Source organism: Centruroides vittatus, unplaced genomic scaffold (genome assembly GCF_030686945.1).
Source record: "Centruroides vittatus isolate TY-2023 unplaced genomic scaffold, ASM3068694v2 scaffold_386, whole genome shotgun sequence".
Lineage (NCBI taxonomy): Eukaryota > Metazoa > Arthropoda > Arachnida > Scorpiones > Buthidae > Centruroides > Centruroides vittatus.
This window is the reverse complement of record NW_027122706.1, coordinates 7,764,275-7,773,622: the sequence shown is the minus strand read 5'-3', so window position 1 is coordinate 7,773,622 and position 9,348 is coordinate 7,764,275.

Below are 9,348 nucleotides of genomic sequence, written 5' to 3'. Positions count from 1 at the left end.
GATATCTATATAACTTAATTATTGAATCTTTGCTTAAATTATAACTAAATTAATTAAAGATATTTACCAAATTAATTTTTTATTCTAAATTTTTAATTGATATCTCAAACTACATAAAATAAGATTAGAAGAAAAAATTTTTAAGTGATGCTTTCTTTTACTGATATTGGTTTCTGGTAAATTTTGGAACCAATCATAAAATATTGTTCAGGCAGAAACGACGTATCGAAGTGAGAAAGGATCCTGCCATCACAACCATATTTATTGCCATTTACAGAACTTTAAGATAGTTCCAAAAGTCAATTGCTTTCTGTATAGTCAATGTTATTCCATTCTTATTTTTTCGTGCAGTTTTATTTTTATGATATACATGTATACCTATATATGGATAAATATATTAGATGGTGTTAATTCGATAAAAATATTGCTTTTTTCTATATAAATAAATGTATATTAATGAAATAATAATAAAGGCAAATCGATTTTTACTTGATAAATGTCAAATACGATCATTTATATTGCAATGATATGTGTAAATCTAATATTAAAAATAAATAACATAAAAATTTCTTGTTAAAAACATTTCATTTATTTGTAGAATAAAATAATTTCAATATTCGAAGTGTTTTTGTATTGTTTATAATGATTGATACTTATTTTTTTGTTTATTTTTAATGTACAGTAGTTGATAAATGATCTAGTGGTCATTCATTATGTACCAGCAGTGGGTCACCTTCCAGCTGACTTTGGAGTGTGGATATTAAGTTCTAATTCTTGCCTTTATTGCCAATAAAGGGCAATCATCGAGAAGTTTCTGGTTGTAAAATATAACCTAGAAAGAAAGAGAAAAAAGTTTAACTTTGAATTTTATGTTCCCCCTTGAGAAGGATGTTGTCGAAAAACGACATATACCATATTCATTCAGAAAACAGAAAAATATATAACCAATATCTGACTAAAAATCAAAGAAATATTTTATCGTGAAATATGACATAATATTATTTCTTTGCAATACATCATTGTATTATCTCTAAATATTTTTGGCCGAAATATAAAAAGATCTGTAGACGTATATATTCCTCGTGATCTTTTACATCTGACTTTTTTGGTCCATCAAAAAAGATAATGGTAGGCTACATTAGACATTAAGAACTAGATTCACTTCCTTATATATAAGTCTCTGTCATAGATAGGATTTTGGATAATGGATGTCAATGTAAAACATATTTATAGATTTTTAGATTCAGTGGGATTCAAATTCTTTTCCCAAGGTATATACGGCAAATTCCTTCCTGACTGACATTCTTATACCGTTAAAAATACTATAAATCCTACATAATGTGCATTTTTCTCATAGTGAAAATCCTGAAATATCTATTCAAGTTTTATGTATTTTATGCAACATTTCATCGAGTCTATTTAAATTTACCTTATATATGGCCAATTGTTTTTCATAGTTTTAACACAATTGAAGTGGAGGCTTTACAATATACTTTAACATATTTCTTGTAAAAAGTAAATTTACTTCCAAGAAGATAATAATAAATTAATTGATGTTTAACGTATATTAAATAGTAAAGTCTAAATGAAAATAATTTTTTTAGCCGAATCCGAAGAAATTGTATAATGCTAAAAAGTGAGAATTTTGAACTTGTTAGCTTTATGTAATTTCTTTGCACTTTGAAATATGGATTAAATGTCTATTTTTGATGTGCCAAGAACAAATGGTATATTTTGAGAATTGTAATTCAAAATAATATTAACTTATGTCAAATTTTATTTGTTATTTCAAATAAAAACTTTCTCGTCTAATAAAAATTATCATTCCTTGCTTTACAAACATAACAAATTCATGTTTTTGTTGTTTGTATCAACAAATAGTCTTTTTAAGTGCATTATTTATTAATTATGTTTTAGCTAAGTTAATTGTTTTGTATTATTGCAAAGCTGATAAATTACTGATTACTACAATAAAAAAAACTGATTGTTAAGTTAACAATCAATTCTTTTTAAATTGACTTTAGAATCTTAACTATAGTTTAAAACATGAACACATAAAAACATTTAAATTAAATAGCGAGTTAATAATGTTATATGCCAAAAAGCAATAGCATTTAGCATTAGTTGTACTTTCAACTTCGGGGCAATTTTGGCCTGATTTTGGCCGAAGCCGATTATTTGCCGAAAGTAGCCGAAACCAAAGCCGATTATTCGGTCGGGCAATATTAAGCAGTTATAAATATATACATAATTAAAAGTTAATTAAACATATTTACTACTGCTTAATATACATAAAAATTAATTTATTTATTATTTCAAAATTGCAAAATAAATTTTAAATCATTTTCTATTAAAATTGTAAAGATGAATATGCTATTACCGATAATGTTTTTCTAATGTTATTGCAAATAACTAATTTTTCATTGAATTTCGTTCTATTTCTTTACATTTCTTTCAAAATATCATAAAGAAAATGTAATTTGCTTTAGGCAATTGCTTTGAAATTTTTTGTAAACACCCTAGAGGAAATAAATCATGCTGAAGTTAAATCATACCATAAAATGATAAGCTTTAACCTTATGACACGATTCTCTTGAGGCAACACGCCACAATAGCCCTCAAGATATAGAAATCAAAAACAATCCAATTCAACCCAATAGGTCTACATTTACTACAACAGTTAAAGTAATATTATGAAAGTAATATAAAGTTCAGAATCAACATAAGTAGTACTAGACATCGGAGAAACTTTTCATAATTTATTAATTAAGTAAATATTATACAGTATAAAATGTGATGAAAATTTTAAAAAGTATTTCAATATATTCTAAATATTCTATTTTTATTATAAATATATGAAAATATAAGAGTTAATATTAATGAATGTTTGCATAATAAATACATTTTAAATCAAGATCGATCGAATTTATTTTAGATCTATTTTTCTTATGTTGATGAGTTATTTACACTTGAATAAGACAAGAACAAGGGCTATATTCTCTTTTCGCAAATTAAAACTGACTTCCAAGATAAATGTAATGAATAAACTCTGAAAATAAAGCACGTATTTCTTACGAGTTAAATGAAAAGTATAGCTATGCAAGAGGGAGTTTTATCTTTTACGAAATTACTGGTTACAAATGTTAACCCTCTAATGACTAACTTATGTACTGTATAGTTTAATTGTGGCTTTAAATTAAAAAGTTTTTGATTATTTTGTCCAAAACTTCGCGCTTAAATAAATTAAAGCATGGGTTTTTGACCTCTTTTGTGCCATGGACTTCATTCACCGCCTTGCAACGTCAATGGACTCCTTTTCAGAATAATGTTTTTAAATGTATAAACTAAAATACTTAACTAGTCTTGTTTGCAAACCTAAGTAGATTAAGATGTAGTTATTAAAAAATTAAACAAAGTTTTATGTAATAATATATGTGCAACTGTAACGAAATGTAAAAATATTAGCGTGATTTATATTGATTAGCCTACAAAGTCACAGTTACTGCTAATTCTATTGTAGTTTATTGCCTACATTTTAAGGCAGTGGTGGCTAAACTTTTCAATTGAAGAGCCAAATTGCTCATAAGTTGTAGGTAGGAGGACCTATGCTTATATATTTTATATTCCATACATACAAAAAGTGGACCTATTTCTATCATTTATGAATAATGTGCCAAATATGTTCGAGGATTGGATTTGGCCTGGGGTCCATAGTTGGCAAACTATTACTGTTCTAAGACACACTAAATTTTAGTTAGAAGTTAGTGAAAATAAAGATATAATATTTTTCTAACAAAGTTCATGTACCCTCTGAAATCTATTCACGAACTTCTTGTGGCCTAGGTAGACTTAGTTCTGTGAACCTTTGCTCAAGAACTTTTTATTGTAAGGAATTTTGTTATTTTTAGCAAATTTAACCAAAATTTATATTTTTATAACTTTTTTCACTTCAGGCAGTAATATATGTGTCCTGCTGTATTTTAAATGACTTCCTCTCAAATTTTTGGCTAACGTACCGCTTTGAATTCTATAAATTTGTCACGAACTGTTGTATTTCACATTACGTGACCAAACAAACTTATCTCTATCATATAACAAATTTTATATTATTATTTTATTTAGGCCTACTTATTTTTCGAATCAGTGATTCACAAAATTCTCGTCATATGACTTAAAATAGTCTTCTAGTTAATATGTTCATCGCAATGTTTATTGAATTTAACCTTTATTTGATTGGAATTTGGATACATTTTCATTAATTCAGTTTATAATATAATTATAAGAATTAAAAAATGCTTGCTGATAAAATTAAAATCCTGAAATAAATAATTTAACAATTATTTTCTTTCGGCTAAGAAGGATATTGAAAATAATTCAACTGAAAATAAGAAAGAAATTCGCTCCGATAATATTCAAACTGGTCTCATGCTTAATTCTATCAGAAAAATTATTTTAAACGTAAATATAATGTAGTTAACGTTTTGATTTAAGACACCGATCAATAAGAAAACATTATTAATTGATAAAACTAAGAATTGGATTTTTTAATTTCGATAAAATATAGGGAAAATTTATTTGAATGTTTTACTAGATATTATTTTATGTGCAACGTTTTTAATTTGTATGATGTTAATATTTAAGTTATAGTATTATTACTCTACGCAAAAAACAAATATATATATATTTATGAAATAAGATTATATAAATAATATCTACAACATGTAATTGAATACGAAGAAATATTGAAATTGTTTTCAATATTTTTATTTGTATATGTGTGAAAAAGCTAAGGAAACGACGTCGGTATCGATAAAATTCAGACAAAGCTATCTTATAAAATCTCTTGAGATGTGGTTGTGGGTATTTCAAAAAAGCAGTCTTTTAGATCTAAACTTAGTGTTTGTCGAAAAAATACAAATAAAAAGTGTTTTGTTTTTAATGTAGATGATAAGTTTTTCGTTTATTTAGATACTTATTGAATATATTAAGATGTAAACGAAATCATTTCCATTTTTCTTATAATTATATTTAATATTAACAAGTTGGTTCAATGAATTGAAATATGTTCTAATATTCAAACAAAACTGGATAAATCTTAGAATTATTAATCGTTTATTATTATAAAAAATATGTTAAAAACAATAATATTTAAAAATTGTAAAAATTATTGTTTTTAACGTATATACTAACCGATCCCATTGCTTGATATTTATTGATTATTATAAAAAATATGTTTTAATTATTGAAAAATTGAATGTAACTTTTATTTATTCGTAGTCTATTTATTAATCTGTAAATTGGTATTCTTTACAAAAATAAATTAAAAGGTAATATTGAAGATTACATTTTTAAGCTGATAAATTACAAAAAAAATTAATTTTTTTGTAATTATTTTTATTTTAAAATATTGAAAATGTTTCTACAAGTGTTTAATATATTTTATTTAACAATTTAAGCTAAAAGTATTTATAATTTTTTATTTAATACATTAAATATATTTTAATGTATTGAAATAATATTCGTTTACGATAATATTACAGTATTTTGTTGTTGATTGTTGCAATTTTTATAAATAATGTATGCAAAAATAATTTTATGCACAAATCATTCATCTCCCACCGAAATAACATGTTTTCTTGTCAGCTTAACATTGAAACTGTCTGAAGTAGTTAGAGAGGAAAAATATTAGAAAAATGTTAAAAATATATTATCATTGCCTAAAGAAGTTTATATTGGTAGTTTAATTATAGTCCATTTAATTAGAAGATATCAATATCAAAATAAGGATGACATCAATTTTTTATGTAGTAATTAAATTAAAGTTTTAATTTTCGCTTATGAGATTAAGAAATAGATATTGCCTTAGATTACAAAAGCAATTTTATTTTTATTATGGTATACGTAAGGAAAAGATTATTGGTGAAATTCGTGTCATTTTCTTAACCGTAATTTGTATATCACAAACAACCAAACACCTTAAGTTGCTGAGAAAAATTTAATAAACAACAAACGTTTTCAGCCAAATCTGTTGGCCATCATCAGGTTAAAACAACAACAACGATGACGGCCTCATGCTAAAGATTGAACAGACGTGTTCCTCACGGATACATTTTTTAGACATTGACATCGAATTCAAGGAAGGACATTTGATTACTAAAGTGTACGTAAAACCAACGCATAGCCCTTTGTACATTCCATCGCGTTCGAATGATCCTTACCAATACAAAATGGCTGCTTTCCGTGCCCTTGTTCGCAGGGCTTTTCTCTACTGCAGTAGTGTGGTTGATAGACAAAAAGAAATCTACAGGATATCGCATATCGCTAGAACTCTAGGGTACAGGGCGGATATGTTAACCACACTAATCAAAAACTACAAGAATAACAAAACAAAAGCTCAAGGAGGGGATTTCCGCAAATTCACAAAGTTCACGTATGACAGAAAGAAAGAAGCTATCATGAAGGAAATCTCAGCCCGCAAAAATACCAAGTTAATTTTCAAGAGGGCTCCCAACTTGTACAAATTATTAAGGAACGACAAAGACCGTATTGATAAAGAAAGAATGGCTGGAGTGTACAAAATTCCTTATGAAAACCAAGAACTAGGCATTAATAAAAACTACATTGGAGTTACTAATAGAAGCTTAGGGATTAGATTGAGGGAGCACAAATACAACATCAGCAAAAGATCTAACGCCACAATTCTATCTCAGATGGCACAGGTTGAAGGCTCGGTAGTCAAGTGGGGTGAAGCAGACATCATTAAACCTGTACACTCACCGACTTTAGCGCTTTGCGCCGAAAAAATTGAAATATTTAAGAGCAGATTACATAATGCCTGCATTAATGCCAGGGATGCTGAAGGGTTGCCTTCGGCATGGAAATATTTAATTAAGAGGTTTGATACCTCTTAATTTAATGCCTTGATTTTGTTATCACTGCATATCTTGTATATGTCAGAATTTCATATAATTTTATTGATAAATGCACTTCTTGCATTTATTAGAGTTTCGTGTAGTTTATTATTTAACCTATACATATTTTTTTATATATTTTTGTTATTTATATTTAATTTTTACTTTCTTATATGTATATTTTTTATCCGTTATTTTATTTATTTGTATTTAAATTTTTTGTTCCATTTTATGTTTGCATTCGCATTCGAATTTGTTTAACCTGATGATGGCCAACAGATTTGGCTGAAAACGTTTGTTGTTTATTAAATTTTTTCTCAGCAACTTAAGGTGTTTGGTTGTTTGGAAAAGATTATTGGTGAAATTCGTGTCATTTTCTTAACCGTAATTTGTATATTTTTATTTTTCTTAAACTTATCAAGAATTGATTATTATTTTTATCTTCAAGACATTCATTTGTTTATTTTTTATCTTCAAAACAAGCTATAAAATGATATATCATTCTGAGGAGAATGAAACTATTGTTCAATTCTGTGATTATCTCTTTTATTCCGAATAAATTTTAAGGTCAAATTTGGTCATAAATTTGGTCATGTTTTTTTACAAATTAATGAATATCAGTTATCCATTATTAATAATTTTCACAATATTTTGACTATTCTTAATTTAATAATTTGATTACTTTGTATTAAGCATCTCTTTATTTATAATGATTTTCGCATTTTTTGGAAGATTTTTATTTATTTGTTTAAAAATTTTTTCATTAAATTTTTGATACATATTTGTTGCTTGGAATTATCATAGTAATTTTTATCGACTATTCTTATACATAATTCTTTGTCATAATTATATATATATAAATTTAATAAATTCATACTAATACTAATATTAGATAAACTGAATGCTGAAAAATAATGATATCTACTTTTACTGATTTTTTATACAAAGAAATTAAATGAAATTTTTGCTCTTTTTCTTTAATAATCTTTTTATTATTTTGATTTGGTTTCGTTTCATGGAATATTGCAATGCAACACATGAACGATCCACCAAAGGAACTGTTTCCCGGGAGAACTTTCTACGGGAAACAGGCCGCTATTTAGGTGTTACACACTTGAAGAAAACCCGGTAAATCCCACGCGGCCAACCCGTTGGTCAGGCTCAAACCCGCGACCAACTACCAATGTTTGGTGGTTTTATCCATTTGACCACTGATGGGTTCACATTTTCTGCATGTATTTTAGATATTGATGTGAATGTTATATATATATAATGTACTATAAACATCCAAAACACCTTATTGCTGAGAACAACTATTTATTAACTAAAACTAACGTTTTAGAGTCGAACAACTGTAACCTGAAGATGGCCCATAAATTGGGCCGAAAACGTTAGTTTTAGTTAATAAATAGTTGTTCTCAGCAATAAGGTGTTTTGGATGTTTATAGTATATTCATAAAGAACCTGAGTTGAAGTAAGTGAATATATATAATGTTTAGTATTATTATTTATATTTTATGAAGATTATTAGTTTTTAATAACAATAAATTATAAATGAAAAATGACATTAATTAACATCTGTATAAATTTAAACTTATTAATATTTGATTAACAGATCTTTTCCTCTGAGCCGGATTTGAATCTTAGCCAAATTCTTTGCAGAGGTAAGGAATTTAAACTTTTTTATTTGACCAATCCAAAGAGGAAAAAGAAACAAATTAAAGAAACGTGTCACATTTTAAGTTATAGAAAGTATTTAATAGCAAAATTAATTTTAAGCAACAGATAATGTATTGATATTTTAAAAAGTGAAACGTTTCGTGAAGTAGTTTTAAGCGAAGAATTAAATTGTCTTTCATAATTTGAGGCAATAGCTCATTGTGTATTAAACATAGTGGTCTCAGTTTTGCTCCATTAATAGTTCCTTTCTCATGATGAAGATCACTAGCAAAGATGAGATTGAGAGAAAATACAGTGACAGAAATTACATAAGAATAATCCTGATCCTTCTTGACGGATGAATTATATCGAACCAAACAGTCATTTAACCTACTTATAGTAAGGAAAAGTAATTATAATTCCGTCTAAATTCTTAAATGACGATGAAACTGAAGTTATTATTTTTGCGAATTTAATACAGATAAATAGCAAAGTTATTTATCTGTATTAAATTAAAATATTTTATAAATAAAGAAATATGTTTATTAGTTAGGGTACGAATTTTCATAAAAGTACAAAATACAATTTATATAAATTTAGCCATTCTATAAAATACCTCAACTAAAAAAGAATAATAATAATTTTAAATAAAAGTGTCTAAATTCTTTAATCACGAATTAAAAATATCGTTTCTAATAAATAAATTTTAAATTCACATCATAATAAAGAAGAAATCGTTTTATTATTTAATATTAAAACTAATGCTTTTGATTAGACA